This window comes from Triticum dicoccoides, chromosome 4A (assembly GCF_002162155.2).
Source record: "Triticum dicoccoides isolate Atlit2015 ecotype Zavitan chromosome 4A, WEW_v2.0, whole genome shotgun sequence".
NCBI classification, from domain to species: domain Eukaryota; kingdom Viridiplantae; phylum Streptophyta; class Magnoliopsida; order Poales; family Poaceae; genus Triticum; species Triticum dicoccoides.
Genome location: NC_041386.1, coordinates 613,612,336 through 613,630,709, shown reverse-complemented (window position 1 = coordinate 613,630,709; position 18,374 = coordinate 613,612,336).

Here is an 18,374-nt window from a genome sequence, read left to right as displayed (position 1 = left end):
GGTGCGATGGGTCGTCGGCAGCGGGGGAGGGTGCGGTGGGTCGTCGGCGGCGGTGGAGCGGGGGGAGGGTGCAGGGGGTGCTCGGCGGCGAGGGGGATCTGGCGAGGGGGATAACTATTGAGAGGGAGGGGGATCGAGATCGAGTGTCCTCATGAATATTCAATATTTTTTCATATGGAATATGAAAAAATATCATCAAATTTGAAAAAATATTCATGAATTCAAAAAGTGCCCATGACATTTAAAAATATTCATGATATCAAAAAGTAAAAAAAAGTGCCCATGAAGTTTAAACTACTAAAGGCGCACTATGCAACGGTGCGCCATTAGTAGTTTTGCAAAAAAGTAAAAAAAATACAGTAGTAGCGCACTCTATGGCTAGTGCGTCATTAGTAGTTCTAACTACTAATGGCGCACTCTGCCCGGATGCGCCATTAGTATGTTTGAAAAATGAAAAAAAAACATTTTGTTACTAGTGGCGCACCGTGTGCCTGGTGCGCCATTAGTGTCTTCAACACTAATGGCGCATCTCCACATGGTGCGTCATTAGTATATAGTAGTGGCACACCACTTCTCTGGTGCGCCATTAGTGTCAATTCCATCTATAGCCCTTTTCCTAGTAGTGGAGTGGAGACGGCGGCGGCTCCACCACTCCCAGATCTAGCGCCGACGCTGCCTTCTGATCCGTCACCGCCGAGCTCGGGCTCCTTGGCTGCGACTGTCGCGAGGAGGCGCGAAGGGGGCCGAAGAGAGAGGAGGGCAAGGGCCGCCGCGCAGGAAGTGGAGCGAGCACTGGGAGGCGGCATGGATCTGGGCCAGGGCGAGGCCGAGAGACGTGTGTGTGTGTGTCTGTGTGTGTGTGTGTGTGCGTGGGGTGAGGGAGAAGAGGATAGGGTTCCGTGCGAGAGAGAGAGGAGAGAGATGGTGGACGGTCGGGCTGCGGCACTTACCTACAAAACCACAATGGCGCACCGCATGGAAAAGTGCGCCATTAGTATCAAAAATAGCAATGGTGCATCAAGGAAAAGTGCGCCATTACTATGTCCAGAAGTGGGTCAAAGCTTGGTCAAACATAGTAATGGCGCACTTTTTACTAGGTGCGCCATTACTATTTTAGATACTAATGGTGCACTATGTATAGGTGCGCCATTACTATATAGTAGTGGCGCACCGCATGTATAATGTGCCATTAGTGTATATATTATCTATAGCCTGTTTTCTAGTAGTGGTTAGTCAGGTCGTGGCCGACTCCCTCACCAGGCTTCCGCATGAAGGTTGCCGAGATACACGACGTGTACATGGTGGTAAGTGGCGAGAGCGTGTGTGAAGAAGTACACCCCTGCAGGCTTATCATTATCTATTCGAATAGCCGAATTCCTCGGATATGGAAACTTGGACCCCTTGTACAGTTCATAGGCAAGTGAAAGTGGATACTCTAAAATGCGCAAGATAAGCGTGAGTGCTATGGATGACGTTCTCGTAGGGAGATGGGAGCAGATCCATAGTGGTGTATTTATATGGTGAATATGTGGACTCGTGTGCGCCACCTCAAAAGAGTTATTTGCAGTCATAGTTTAGGATAGCCAATGAGTCAAAGCTGGCTTGCTGCAGTCAAACTCCACCACCCCCTTTGTTGATACTGATGCATATGTAGCTAGTTCTGATGTAAGTCTTGCTGGGTACATTTGTACTCACATTTGCCTATTCTATGTTTTGCAGAGAGACGTCAGTATCGCTAGTAGTTCCGTGTGGACTTCAACATTTAGCTTGATATCTCGTCTACGATCTTGTGCCTCAGCAGGATCTGGTAGATAGTCAGGCTTCTCAACATTTTTCATTTGCAGATGTTTGTACTCATACATGTTTTGAGCTTGCAGCCGTGCTAGTTGAGCTCGCAGGAGTCCGTAGCACTGCCAGTGGTGAAAATGGTGCACCGTAGACTCGTCCCGCACAATGCCGTGGCTCTGTCGCCGTTGAACCTCGTCGCTGGCGAGATTCCGGCCACCCCATGACCTCCCGTCTGGTCCATCAGATGCGCGAGAGCAAGAGGTCATGCCCGGTGCCTCCTGAGCGACAAACCGCAGCCACTAGCATGTTTCCGGCGAGCTTCCGCCGCAGTTGAGGTCGCCGCCGGCCAATCTCTGGCGGGCTGACGTGGTCGCTTAGTTAGGCGCTAATCACCACTAATCCCTCCCTAACAGACACTGACAGGCGGGCCCTGCAGCGGGTCAAATCCCAGTCAACAAGGGATTAACTCCCAGTTAAAAGTGAGCCAATGACATGTGGGACCCGGTCGTCAGGTTTGACCTGGTCAGTGTTAGTTGACTCACTGACGTCATGCTTGCACAATGTTGACGCAGTTAAACATTTTCTGGATTTAAAATAATTCAGAAAATTCTAGAAAATGTTTAAAACTTCAAAAATTCATAGAAATTCAACCGTAACTCCAAATGAAAAGATTTATATATGAAAAATGGTCATAAAAATCCAATCTATCCATCCGTATCATTTTCATGCATGTTAGAACAACTTATAGTTGCTGAATAGGGCAAATCATATGTCTAGCATTTGAATATCCACGTATGTAGTTTGAATTTGAATCTTGGGTTCAAACCAACTTCATTTAACCTGTTGCTAGTTGCATTAGCTCAATCAACAGCATATTGTCATGTCATGCTAGTTGAGCTCGCAGGAGTCCGTAGGATCCGACAACCTAGTTGTTTATCCTTGGTAGCCTCACTTATGGGGAAATGTAGTCTTGTGCTTCCATGAGCCATAGTAGTCCGCTACAGCCCGGTTCACTGGAGTCCTGCTGGCCCAGCACTACTGCTCCAGAACACTTGACTGGCCGGCATGTGATTCACTTTGTTCCTGTGTCTGTCCCTTCGGGGAAATGTCACGCGGTGACATCCGGAGTCCTGCCTAGCCTGCTATAGCCCGGTTCACCAGAGTCCTGATAGCCCAGTGCTATAGCCCGGATTCGCACACTGCTGACCGACATGCTCGATGTTGATACATGTATGCCTGTCCCCGTAAGTTAGTGCCACTTTGGGTTCACGACTAGTCATGTTGGCTCGGGTTCTCTTTCATATGGATTCTAGCGACACTATCATATACGTGAGACAAAAGGCGCAAACGGTCCCGGGCCATGGTAAGGCGACACCCGTGGGAATACCGTGCATGAGGACGCAAAGTGATATGAGGTGTTACCGGCTAGATCGATGTGACTTGGAATCAGGATCCTGACAGCTTTGGTATCAGAGCCTGACTGCCTGTAGGATTACCAAGCCAAACCGGTCGAAGTTGTACGTGTCTAGAAATGCTTTAGTTATGTAAGGGAATTGATTGTGGAAGGGAACGTAAGGCTCTTTTTACTCCTTTACCTTATGCCCTTCTGATCTGAGTCATCCTCTTCTCTTCTAAGGAGATTAAGAACTAGGCCTTCTCATCTATCTATCAGGATGACAAGTTACTATGATGGAGGCTTATAGGATCACTACTAGAAAAACCCCTAGTAATGGCGCACCTAATTTGGCCATTAATGGCGCATCAGTGGTGCGCCATTACTAGCACGCCATTAGTAATTTTTACTAATGGCGCACCACTGGTGCGCCATTAGTATCTGGTACTAATGGCGCACCACTGGTGCGCCATTAGTATAGGCCAAGGTGCACCATTAGTATGCCTCCCAGGGGCCATGTATACCCAGGTGCTTTGGCATACTAATGGCGCACTACAATGGGATGCGCCATTAGTGACCGCGGCATACTAATGGCGCACTGTCCAGTGATGCGCCATTAGTATGCTTTGTCATACTAATGGCGCACTGTCATGTGATGCGCCATTAGTATGAATATTAGGTTTTTTTTATTTTTTATTTTCTATTTCTTGCACAGGTTACACATTTGCCAAAGTCAGAAAGCTGGTAGGAGCATTAGGAGATGTTAACACACACACACACACACCAGGATATGTTTGCTTCACTCAACTTGACATAATATAGCAACATGCAAATACAATGGATCTACAATGGAGAAGGATGCCATGCTGTGGCTCCCATATTAGCCCACCAGCCAGACGGCACAACTACAGTAACGCAAATGACCCCGGTTATGTAGTTATGGTATCTTGTATCCTATAATTGCCAGTTTTATTAGATAAGCTGAGATCACAAAACATAAGCAAGACAAGAACTGCTAGTCTTGGTATCTTGTATCCTATGATGCCAAAGAGGATTGATGGAGGCACACACATATCATAAACAAGTATGCACAGATTATGATTGAAATCTTGCTAGAAGGCACTGCCGAGGTTGTCTTTCACCGTCATGGTGCTGATCCTGCACAGTGTGGTCGCACAGTGGATCAGAGATTGACCGAAATTCCGACGATAGAGGACTATCACATCGCTCTGTGGTAGATCACATGATTTGGGCCTGCCACGTTGAGCACTTCTTTTCCTTTGCGGAGTAAGGACGACCAATGCATCACAGAATAGTTCTACATCACGTACACATCATGCTTGGAAGTAGCCCACATGATGTTCCTCAGCTGCACATGTACAAGTATACGGTCAGTGCGTTCGTACCAGAATTCTTCTTAAAACTCTGCAGAAATACAATGATGCAAATGAGCGCCATTTTATTCAAGCACACCAAATTCTACTACGATAACAAACAAGATCGCCCGATGGAGGACATAACAGTGAGCTTCTGTTAAAATTTCTCGGGTAATTACAACTATGTGATTCTACTGTTAATCTAGATCTCCTTCAGGTTTTGATTCATTTAATCAAATAATAGAACACAACTGCTGGAAACTGTTAAGACATACATATTATGTGCGCGCCAAAAAATAGCAGATCTATGAAGGGGGGTGTCTATTAGCAAATTTTGGTCTAAATACAACTTAGCCAGGAAAATGCTTAGTGTAACTAATGAACTGATGTTGTTGCGTTTCTGAACTTTGCTAAATGAACTCTAGACGAATACACCAAAAACTAATGAACTCTATCTCCACAGACTCCATCTCTAGACAAATGATACATTCTCATTCACATTCACTGGAGAATAATCAACATCATTATTGGCAGTTTGTGGCACCTTCAAGATTTTTATATATATAAACAAAATTTTCAACGGTGCGCAATCAGTCAATTAGGCACCCAAACACAATAGTAGTATAATCGTCGCTAGCCGTCGCTGTGGGGAGTTTGGAAGGGGAGGGGCGAGAGGAGGAAGGCGTGGGGAACGGAGGCGAGCTCCTCATGCCCAGGCTCAACTCCGGCGCCATGTGCCGCTAGACCATCGTCCTGAGAAAAGAAGCACAAGCAGAAGGCGGCCGTGAGTGGGTACCAAGGGAAAAAACAGAAGCCGCAACCAAGAATTGCAAGATTTAGTATAAAGGAAATAGCCTCAGCATTCAGATGTTTCTAATAATATTGCGCACTAATCTAACACAATATACATAAGGTGTCCTCATAGTTTTACTAATACCTGGGGGTATGGATAGTGGGGTATATAAAGAAAAGCAATCCATTATCATGTTCTAGGAACTAACTATTAGAGTACATGCTCAGGATATAAGTGGAAGCAGAGAATATAATGAGATGTCAATAGTCCCCGAGAGGTTTATGCAAGCAGGTCTTTTTATACAACCACTTGCATGATTTATTTATTTGAATAACAACAGGAGAACTGCTATATTCACTGATTATAGAACAGTTTTACTAAAAATCAGTCGTCTGTTTTCAAATTGGCTTCAGGTCGTTTTTTCAGTCGTCCGATTTTGTTCTAAGATCTGCGCTTGTGTGGTGTTTTTTTTTCGGGCCCGCTTTGTCTTAGTGGTGGATCCGCTTTGGTCCTTTTCGCGCCCGATTCGCTCTGTTTTTCCGTGGTCCGTCGCGTGGAGGCTCTGGTCTCTTCTCCAAATATGAGAACGAGCTCTGGACGACTGCCCCTCCCCTAGCATCCCTTCCCCTAGCATGCGCATCCCTTCCATGGCGCCTTCTCTCCCTCCCCTCCCATGGTGCCCCTCCCTCCCTTCCCATGCACGTCTCCCTCTCCCTCTGTCCCTCACATGTCGCCCCTCTCCCTCCCTTCTTCCTATGGCGCCTCATTCCTCTGTATTGTGGTGTATGTCCCTCTCTCTTTTTGAACCCTAGAACACAAGCAGGTCTAAAATCCTAATTATCTCTATTTTTATATGTTAATTCGAGTTTAGTTTTGCAAATCTACAACAATCAAGCCCTAATTCCTTTCTGTTATTTCAGGTTGACTGGAGTTCAGTTTTGCAAGTCTTCGGGAGTCAATTAAAAAGAAGGTGAGTAGGTGACACCAATGCTATATGATGTGACATTTTGTTATTTTGTTGTGTCTAAATGGAACTGAAATGCTACCATGTGCTCAATTTTTAATGTGAAATTCATGCTATCTTGTAAAGATAGTATAATACATATTTTATGTGCTAGATGCTCTGTTTTGATTCATGGTGTCCATGAATCTTGCAGTCTTGTGTGACATTCTGCACATATGAAAATCTGCAGCACTTTTGGCATAAGCAGTACCCTGAATCCCATAGTCTGAGGTCTTCCATCATTTTATTATCTCCCTATACCTTTCCCAAGTTTTTTTGTCACACAAGTCCTTGTTTCTCGGTCATTAAGCTTTTGTACAGCAAGTATGCATGTCAGTGTTTCAGCCTTAGTAGTTGTCAGTATCACTATGCATCAGTTATCCTCATTGTTTCATTCTTTAGTTATAATTTATAATTAATTTGCCTTACTATTTATCATTTTCCAGTTTCCATATCATTCTTCATTTATCAGTCCAGTTATTCTCCATGTTGATTTCAGCATTTCACTGATTACTTTTTTTTTCAATTTGTCCATCCTGATCATTCAGGTGAGAAGGCGTTGCAGGTTGGGCCGCTGGAGTAATAAAATGATGTGGTAAATAAATTAGATCATTGTTTATCATTCATATGTCAGTGTGTTTGTATTTAGTCTTTGTATTCACTCATAGCGTTTCTAATTACTTAACTCAAATTAGGATGATAGATTTGTTACTTAGTTGTTCATTTGTGATTTTTATTCCATTATCACATTCAGACCACCATCACTATTTTTTCAGTTTTGGCTGCCAGGTAAGAAATGAATCAGTTTAGTTTGTTTGTACAGCCATTGTTTTGTCTTAGCTACTCCTCAGTGTTATTTATTCAGTCAGATCACCAGTTATCATTCATAGATCAGGGTCTGTGTGCCCAGTCCTTCATGTTGTGATTATTCAGGTTATTCAATCGATCATTTCCGTGAGTGCTCAATGTTCAATTTTTATTCATTCTTCTGCAGTGCTACTTGTCTTGGTCAGCCTCAGAACCAGCACCGTAAGTGTTCGTTTCAGTCTTTCAGTTATTAGCCTCAGTTTTTTTAGTAGATTCAGGTTTAGTTCTTTTAATAGATCATTTTCTCAGCTTTAATGTTATTTCAGCTTTAGTTCTTTTAGTAGATAATTTTCTCAGCTTTAATATATTTTTTTGAATCATTCATTCAGTTTTCAATTTTTAGTCATCATTATTCCTAAGGATCAGTACCCTCAGTGTTACATTTTAGTTCTCTTTAGTTATTTGTTAAGTCTTCAGATATTTGGTCAGTGTTTGTTCTTGTCCATCAGTTTAAACTCAAGTCATCAGTTTTGGTTTTTCACTTAGTCTTTGTCATTTAGGTTTAGTTCTTTGTATCAATTTTCAGTTTTCAGTCTTAGTTTTTCTTATTATAGTTTATTTTCTGTTTAATTTATTTCATTCCACGTTCAGTCAGTCTATATGTGTATGTGGGTTTAGTTCTCTATATCAGTCTCCATGTTTTCATTTCTGTATCAGTCATCAGTCTATATGTGTATGATTTTCATACTTCGTCGGTTCTGTTTCTGATAGGTCTTTGTCATTTAGTATTTGATAAGTGTTTTATCAGTTTTGAGTTCACCATTCTTTCAGTTTTTCCAATTCCCCAAGGATCTCACTCTGTTTTCCGTTTTCTATGGTTCCAGTTTCATCAGTTTGCTCTTCTTTATTTTCCCATCATTTTGTCCAGTCTCTCTTTCTTAGTCTCTTAGGTTCCTAGTTTCATTCTTCATTTTTTCTTATCTAATCTCTCTTTACTTTTCTCAGTCTTGTCTAGCATGTCTTCCACTTCTCTTCCTACCCTCTCATCTTGATCTTGCAGTCAGTACCTAAAGGCATAAATTGTGTTCAGTAGGTCCTTCCCCTTCGCTTAGTTTTTGTTATTTTCCACTCTCTACTTCTTGCTTCTTCTTAGGCACCTCATATTTTCTATCTCATGTGCAGCAACAAGTGACTCTTCATCCGTTTTGTTTCTAAATGATGGCTCTGTAAATTTAATTTACCACATCAATAAATATCTTCTCTAATTCAGACACACAAGCAGATTCTCTAATTCAGTCACACAAGTAGATTCTCTCTAATTCAGTCACACTGTGTGCTAGGAAAGATTTTTTAAGAATCATTTATTTGCTTGGAGATGCTCAGTTTGTCATTATTTTCTTACACTTTGTATGATCTAGGTAAATTTGTAGTCCTGTTAAGTCTAACATTCATTTCTTTGTTCAGTTTGTCTATGAATTCAGTTATGTCTTTCAGATATAAACTTAGTTATCTAGCTGATAGCACGATAGTAACTTAGCTATCTTTTTTCTGTAGTCTGACACTCTGACTTACTTATCTTGGTGATGATATTGGCAGCAAACTACAAGTATTAGCCTGATTTCTAGGTTAGAGCATCTCTGCTAACGTTTGTTGGTAATGCATATCTAATTTTTGCTAGGCTACTAGGTCAGTGTTTTTTTTGTTGAAACAATGTATCTGTATGACGATGGTTACTTTTGTGGGGAGATTATGCTAAATCTTCTTCAGTTTAAGACTCATTTGGGGCTGTTTTTGTGCGCTTCCTCTTATTCATTTTACAGAGATTATTGGGAACAAAGATTTACAGAATGTCATTCGAAGTTGGAAATAGGTATGCACTTTTTTGTGGTTTGCCCATATTGGAAACAGATATTTGTACCAGCTTCCGACATGGCATCCAGTGCAGGCAGTACAATATACAGCGGGCCGTCAGATAATGGCATCCTTGAGTGTTGTGCATTCAGTTTAAAATAGCATGTTGCTTGGAGCAGGTTATGGGGTCTAATTAACCGGCCATTGCATTGCAAACAAGCAAAATCAGAGACTGAACTACACATCTTCACCTGAAGCCTGGTCTTGATGGCATCGATGGGGTAGAGCGTCATCTCCACCACGACTCCGGCGGCTCCTCTCGGCTATGACTCCCTCTGCAAGTGAGCGGGCAAAAAAAAACAGCACACGTAATCAGTCCCCTTCACCCGTGACTGACTGTAAGGTTGCAGAAGGCGAAGCGAGCTTGTACTGAGCCACTAATAATCCACGGATGGAGATGGGAACCAAAGAATGAGAGAGATGGGGAAGGAGGAGAGGACGCACAACAGAGGATCTGGAGGAAATTGAAGGGCTTCTCTTCCCCTTCATCATCGCCCATGTCTGCCCGTCGACCGCCGAGAAACCTGCGCCGAGGTATGGAGGAAAACAGAAGGCAGCTGAAGTTATTTGCCTGGTTGCTGCGGAAATTTGCAGGGGAGAGAGGAGAGGAGAGGATTCACACCTGACTGAGGGGAGGGGGAGAAGGAGCCGCTGGGGAGGTCCGCCGTCAGCTCCGTCGCCATCTGGATCTCACTCTGCACGTGTGGTAGGTGTGTTGTGAGTGAGGCTGTGGGTGGGGTGGGGGCGAGGGAGGGCGGAGAAGAACTAGGAGGTTGAGCCCCGTGTGGCGGCGCAGTAGATGTCGGAGAGGGGTCACCGTAGCCGTGCCGGCGATGGAGGCGTCGTCGCCCCCGAAACCCTAGTGGGAGGGTTGCGGCTGAGCGTTGGAGGCCGGGAGCAGCGAATCCCGCAAGGGGGAAGATCCAACAGAGCGAGGCGAGCTCGGGACGGTGCTGCGGGGTGGCGGGAGTCGCTGGAGAACGCCCGAATCGGCCGGCACCTGTGGCGGCGGAGATGTGTCCCGGGAGAGAGAGAGGGTTGTGGGAGAGAGAGATGGAAGGGTGGGGAGGCTCCTGAGGTGGGAGTGAAGCAGATGGGAGGGAGGAGGCCGCCGGCGTGAGCTGTGGGAGGGACGAGGCGGTGTGTGGGTCGCGGCAGCGGCGATGTGGGAGGGAGGGGATGGATCGGGGTGGGTGGGACGAGGAGTGGGTCGGGGTAGTTTTGCAAAAAAAATATATACTAATGGCGAACTCTGCAACGGTTCGCCATTGTTAGTTTAAACTAGTAATGGCGCACCGCGCGTGAGTGCGCCATTAGTACTTTTGCAAAAAAATAAAAATAAAAATAACATTAGTGGCGCACTTTCTGGCTGGTGCGCCATTACTAGTTACAACTAGTAATGGCGCACTTACTAAGGATGCGCCATTAGTATGTTTAGACAGGCGCACTAGTTCAAAAAAATTTGATACTAATGGCGCACCGTGGACATGGTGCGCCATTAGTAGTTTCAACTCTAATGGCGCATCAGAAGGTGGTGCGCCATTAGTATATACTAATGGCGCACCACTTCTCTGGTGCGCCATTAGTGTCAATCCCATCTATAGCCCTTTTTCTAGTAGTGCGATTGATGGATCCAAGCCTCATTTTAGTCTCTACTACTTCCATGTGTTCATAGTTGGTCTCAGAACCTTGATATTGTGATGTTGAGTGGTTATGCCACTATTTTGCAGGATGTCTCAAATATTTTTGAGCATTTATAGATGTTATGCTGTCTGAGTCATCCCAGGTTTCTACATCATCTGATGCATTTGCAAATCCATTCTTTCCGTTCCCGCTGCCCCTTTGGGCCAGATTAACCACACTAACCGGTGTGTTGAGGTACCACTGCCCAAGTATTTATGTTGGGGCTGTTATTATGACCCTAGTTGTCTTAGAGAACCTCTCAGTAATCTAGCAATGCTTTGTATCCCAGTGTGATGATTCTGGCCATCATTCTCGAAAGCATCCCGTGATGCCATTTAGTTAGTAGGTATTCTATTCCTTGGTACTTGACCCAAGATTCACTCTACATACCTCGTGTTGATAGTGTTGCTCGTACCTTTTGGATATTAGTAACCTTTTTTATAGTCCTCGAGGTCCGTGGTATTTTCTTCCTTCAAATACCATGAACTACTTATGGCAGAAGTTATTTGAACCAAAGGATCACAATCAGAGTAATCTTGAGAAGTTCTCCATTCATAATTGTGACGCTGCCAGTCCTACCTCTCTGCATGGGTTATCCGGAACAAACATGTTGAACTTGGTTCGACATACTAATCTATGCATCCACAACTCAGAAAGTTATATGTTCCTTGAGTTGACCCTCCTCAGTTGTATTCCAACCCTAGTCTATCAATTGATAGTCAGGAATAGTTGTGCATTCGTGTTCATCGATGCCTATTATTCTTGTGGTCCGTCAAGCCGTTCTAGTTCAGAATGACTAGGAGAAACAAACTCCAGTACCTCATCCATTTATAGGATTTGGTCAAAGTAGTTGTATCCCGCAGATCAAAATGCCAATTCAACTTTTGTTCTGTTCTATTCTGAAGTATTACCATCTTATGCCAAGATTGTCATGAGAATTGGACCACCTCTTATGAATTCTTGACGTTGTGATACTTCCCGTCATCATTATTCATTCCTCGATGTCATGTTGTCGCAATTGGAATGTCGAGTAATGAATCGTGATGTGTGAAATCTATACTCCTAGCAACCGGGTTGCCTGGTAGTTAATGGACAATATTCTCATCCTTAGTGTGTTGGTTATTAAATCATCATCCTAAGATTGATCGTGCTACCTATGTCCATATTTCTGGTGCACACTTCGGTCAATGAGTTAGGATTATTAATCCCTGTCTCTTTTGATCTATCTTCTTGCTCTGAAAGGCAAGATTGTTCTCGAGCTTATTAACATATCGATGGTTCGTGATTTTTCGAATATCTTCTCGAAAGTATTACCAGGTTGTTCCCTGACCGCTATGTTGAGTTCGTGATCATGTTGGTTTTTTGCTAAACCAGCCATCCTCCAAGAATCTGTGTTGGATATCCCTGAGCTAGTTGGTTAAGCTAAACAACAACTTAGAGAGTTGGAATAGATAAATCTTTGCCTTACTTAGTTCATTCTAAAAGGATATCTTGGTGTGTGTGTGTGTGTGTGTTGAAGAAAGATGATATCTTCGTTGATTGATCCTCGTGATTAGTTGTCGGTGCTATTATCTTATCCAATCTTTGATTTGACTGTGGGCTATCGTCAAATCAAATCAGAACCAACGATATTTGTAATGTTGTCTTACTCGTGGTTGATTCCTCGAGCATACACCATTACATATTTTGGTCTGACCAATACTGTCAGATTGTTCACATAATGGTGGAAGTCGAGTGATATGAAAATTCCGATGAGTTGCTGTTGAGCCATCAGCATCATCTTGTCTCCCCCATGATTCGTGTTAAACATTAAGCTAGTGTTGGAAACTTTGTAAACAATGCCTTCATGTTCCGTTCATGAAGCATATGTTTGGATGAAAGTAGCGACTTCCTCTAAGTTCACGTGCAATTGATGCAAGTTGCCGCCGTGAATTCAAGAAAGTTTGTTTTGCTTCCTCTGGAATCATCCCAAGTCAGTCATGCATATGTGCGAAGTATATTGTGGTTTGAATACTTGCAACCTTCATTCTATATGTATCCCTAGCACACCAAGCCACTAACTTATTTGTTCAAGGAGAAGAAGTTCCTTCATAAGAGCTAATCATATGACTTATGCAAGGACTTTGTTATCCGCGATGATGGTTCCCAACTAGAACTTGGTGGTGTTTATTATAAGACTACTATGTGGTCATGCTTGTCTGGGACAGCGTGTTCATATGTTGTAGCAGAACCAGCTCATGTTCTGGAGCTTGTTATCATAGTTCATCTCCCGAGAATCTCGCAATGTCATCTCGTCGATTTGTGTTGAAAACTTTCATTTTTCTTTCTAGACTCGATGAGTCTGGAATATCCCGACACCAACCAGATCTGAATCTCAGGTAGATGTGATGGTTGGGATGTTTCCCAAGAGCTATAATATTGGTCTCTTGGTAACCGGTAAAGTGGATGACGTGGCCAACACACCCAACCGGAAGACCTGTTATTGTAGTATCTTGTTCGAAGAAGTTGGCCACTTCCCCATAAGGATCTAGTAGGATTTATTCCAATAATAGTTCCTTATGGATTTTTGTGTTCCCGAAGTCCGACCTTTTACTTGATGTCCTAGATACCAAACCATATCAATAAATGGGTTATGCTAGCACATCAAGGAGAACCTTAGAAGCGGAGTGCTAAATGTCTCTCAGTCGATCATCCAGATTTTGATCCCTTGGCCTCCCTAAGGTGAAATCTAAGAAAGTGTTATCTTTCTTTGCATCTGCATCCTCCACCATTATTCATCATGGTAGTATGTTGTGTTGCCAAGATCCTTGACATGGATATTGGTAAAACTTGTTGAATATGGGAATGCTCAAGTTCTTGAGAGCACGCGCAATCACTAGGATTTATCGTCGGCATTAATTGGGATCTGCTCTCAGTTTCCTCCGTTATGCTATAACCTTTCCGATAGTGGAATCACTCTCTACTGTTGAGTTTCTCCCCAGTTACTAGAATTATTCCCAGCATTTGCATTTTGTTCCTAGCTTGCACCGCCATTGTGCCATGCAACCTTGGACTACCCTTCTCGGTACTTTCTGGTCAGGATCACCTTCAAAAGTGGTCCTATCTTGGGTCCTATCCATTTCCGGTGATAAGCAAAAATCACTCATTGTGTTGTCTTCAACAAGGTAGTCCACATCATCCATTCTAGTCTGAGTATGCCATCCTTTTCCGACTCCTTCAAATGATCGATTGTGATTGCCTTAGGCTGGTATAAAGAGTTTCAATGATCTTTGTATCAAAAGTAATTCTTTTTGCCACTTAAGGGAATAACTCTATGAGTCATCTCCCCTAAGATGTCTCGTTATGGTATCATGGGCAACTTAACTCCATGCTACGTTGAAACCCACTCACCATCTATTTAAGCGTGGAATTGTTGCCTACCAAATCGAACCTTCGCCATCTGTTTCTTCCATCCCTCTTGATGTATGTTTGTGTCTCAACTCGAGAGAGATACTGTGTCTCATCCCGTGAGTTGATCGTGAATTGCTCGATCTTCGAGAAGATCGTTTCCTGTAGAATCTCTTTTTGTCATCGTCGAGTTGAATGAAGATTTCAAAAGCAAAGACGTCAATGTCAAATTTGAAGCAATGAATCAACATCCTCGAGAAGAGTAGTTGGATCATGAAGATTTTGATAGTTTGAGTCCCCTCTTCTTTTTACCCACGCTTGAATCTCGGGACGAGATTCTTGTTTAGTGGGGCCGAGTTGTCACATCCCTAGCTTATGGTGCTGCCTAGTGTCTGCATCTTGTTTGCATCATGTTTAACTTTCATGGAAATTTGAAATGGGGATGTACAAACCCTAGCATCAAAAGGAATTCAAATAGGTTCAACCAAAATATTTTTCAACGATTTCGAAATGCCCTTTAAAAATGTTCATCATTTCTGGATCAAGGTGGAAGCATCTACCAAAAATGGTTCACATTTTTGCAGGACATATTAGGACTCTCAATTAATTCAAACATATTTGAATTGGACCTATTTAAATGATATATATATTTTAGATGCTCCCAAAATGTTGGAAATTATTAAGGGTCACTGGAATAATTCAGAAAGCACCCATAATTGTTTCTAGGATTTTATGAAATGGTTTAGTATTATTACTAAATCAAAACAAATAGCAAAAAATTAGAAAACAGAAACTAAATAAAAGAGAGAGAGAGAGAAGGACTAACCTGGCGCCCACCAAATGGCCCAACTCCTGTGCTGGTCCAGCACTGTGCGGCCCAGCCCACTGGCCTCCCCACTGACGTCTTCCTCGCGACAGAAGGACCCCGAGCGTGTGTCCCGTGCGCGCGGCCACACGCCCCGGCCACCTCCTGATTGCCGCTCCCCCTCGATGCTCTGGACGCCCTGGACATCGACACGCACCCCCGACCCCTCTCACTCTTCCCCGAGGCCCTTCCCTCCTCCTCTGGCTCTCTCCCTCGCACCACCCGAACGCGCCCGCCGCCGCCGACGTGCACCACCGCGGCCACCGCCTCCCCCTCGCTTCCCCGACTGGCTCAAGAGCTCCGCCATCGTCCCCCTCATCTTCACGACCGAACCACGTGAGGCCGGATGCCCCGCATTGCCGGCAACATCACCATCTTCCTCCTCCGCCGCCCTGGATCGCCGACATCGATTAGTTGCCGGCCGGCCTCCCGCGAGCTCGCTGACGTCTCCAAACTACGCGGGGTGAGCCCCTTTTCGTTTCGCCCCTATCCCCGTCGCCCCGCACGTCCTCTAGCGCTAGCGCCGCCATGCCCGAAGCTCGCCGCCGCCCTGCCATGTCGTTGTCCTGGCCACAGCCGCCTCCGCCCGCTTTTGAGCTTGCAGCCGTGCTAGTTGAGCTCGCAGGAGTCCGTAGCACTGCCAGTGGTGAAAATGGTGCACCGTAGACTCGTCCCGCACAATGCCGTGGCTCTGTCGCCGTTGAACCTCGTCGCTGGCGAGATTCCGGCCACCCCGTGACCTCCCGTCTGGTCCATCAGATGCGCGAGAGCAAGAGGTCATGCCCGGTGCCTCCTGAGCGACAAACCGCAGCCACTAGCATGTTTCCGGCGAGCTTCCGCCGCAGTTGAGGTCGCCGCCGGCCGATCTCCGGCGGGCTGACGTGGTCGCTTAGTTAGGCGCTAATCACCACTAATCCCTCCCTAACAGACACTGACAGGCGGGCCCTGCAGCGGGTCAAATCCCAGTCAACAAGGGATTAACTCCCAGTTAAAAGTGAGCCAATGACATGTGGGACCCGGTCGTCAGGTTTGACTTGGTCAGCGTTAGTTGACTCACTGACGTCATGCTTGCACAATGTTGACGCAGTTAAACATTTTCTGGATTTAAAATAATTCAGAAAATTCTAGAAAATGTTTAAAACTTCAAAAATTCATAGAAATTCAACCGTAACTCCAAATGAAAAGATTTATATATGAAAAGTGGTCATAAAAATCCAATCTATCCATCCGTATCATTTTCATGCATGTTAGAACAACTTATAGTTGCTGAATAGGGCAAATCATATGTCTGGCATTTGAATATCCACATATGTAGTTTGAATTTGAATCTTGGGTTCAAACCAACTTCATTTAACCTGTTGCTAGTTGCATTAGCTCAATCAACAGCATATTGTCATGTCATGATCATGCATCATATTGTGCATTGCATTGATTGTGTTTCCTCTCTGTTGCCGGTATTTGTTCCCTCTTAGTAGACGTTGATCCGGCGATGAGTTCGATGACACCGATGAAGAGCTGTACTATCTTTAGAAGTGCCAGGCAAGCAAAACCCCCTTGTTCATTCCGATACAATCCCACTCTCTTGCTCCTGCTCTCTTTTACTGCATTAGGACAACAACGATTCAACTGTTACATGCTGCGGTAGTTGAACCCCTTTCCTCTGCATGACCTGTCATTGCCACAGTAAATAGATGAAGCCCACTAGCATGAGTAGGAGTTGTTTGAGCCCTGATGTGCCTACTCATTCATGCTTGTTTGTCATGCCTGCTATTGCTTAGAGTTGTGTCAGGTCTGATTCATCAGGGATGAATTGGAAAGTTGTGAACATGTCCTACTGTTGAGAGCTAAGTGGTGAACACGATTTGGTAAAGGTAGCGGTGAGAGGCCATGTAGGAGTACATGGTGGGTTGTCTCTTTGTAGCCGTCCTCAGGAACTGAGTTCTGTGTTTGTGATCCATGAACAGTTACTACCACACATTGGTTTCTGGTAACTCGACCCCTCTCGACTTATTAATCAACTCGATCTTTGTCCAGGAGTTGCAACTAGTTTCTGGTGTTTGTAGCTAGTGTCAGTAGTCTACCAAGTGGCACCCGGTACAGGTGGGCTTGGGACAGACTAGGCACAGTGGCACGGTGTACCAAGTGGCACCCGGATGGTGGGCTTGGGAACCCTGCTCACATCGTTTGGGGCCGTGAGCGACACCCCGGCCGGATCTCCTTGCGGATGGAACTGAATAGGAGATAAACCTAGACTAGAGACTTGTGTGGTTAGTCAGGTCGTGGCCGACTCCCTCACCAGGCTTCCGCTTGAAGGTTGCCGACATACACGACGTATACATGGTGGTAAGTAGTGAGAGCGTGTGTGAAGAAGTACACCCCTGCAGGGTTATCATTATCTATTCGAATAGTCGGATTCCTCGGTTGTGGAAACTTGGACCCCTTGTACAGTTCATAGACAAGTGAAAGTGGATACTCTAAAATGCGCAAGATAAGCGCGAGTGCTATGGATGGCGTTCTCGTAGGGGGACGGGAGCGGATCCATAGTGGTGTATTGATATGGTGAATATGTGGACTCGTGTGCTCCACCTCAAAAGAGTTGTTTGCAGTCATAGTTTAGGATAGCCACTAAGTCAAAGTTGGCTTGCTGCAGTCAAACTCCACCACCCCCCTTTGTTGATACTGATGCATATATGTAGCTAGTTCTGATGTAAGTCTTGCTGGGTACATTTGTACTCACGTTTGCCTATTCTATGTTTTGCAGAGAGATGTCAGTCTCGCTAGTAGTTCCGTGTGGACTTCGACGTTTAGCTTGATACCTTGGCTATGATCTTGTGCCTTAGCAGGATCTGGTAGATAGTCATGCTTCTCAGCCTTTTTCGTTTGTAGATGTCTGTACTCAGACATGTTAAGCTTCCGCATGTGCTTTGACTTGTATGCTCTGAATGTTGGGTCATGAGACCCATGTTTGTAATATCTCGCTCCTCGGAGCCTAATGAATAAATACTCTGAGTCATAGAGTCTTGTTGTGATGCCATGTTGTATTGCACATATTGAGCATATTGTGTGCATGATTCAAATGCTTGGTATGTGTGGGATCCGACAACCTAGTTGTTTATCCTTGGTAGCCTCACTTATGGGGAAATGTAGTCTTGTGCTTCCATGAGCCATAGTAGTCCGCTACAGCCCGGTTCACCGGAGTCCTGCTGGCCCAGCACTACTGCTCCAGAACACTTGACTGGCCGGCATGTGATTCACTTTGTTCCTGTGTCTGTCCCTTCGGGGAAATGTCACGCGGTGACATCCGGAGTCCTGCCTAGCCTGCTATAGCCCGGTTCACCAGAGTCCTGATAGCCCAGTGCTATAGCCCG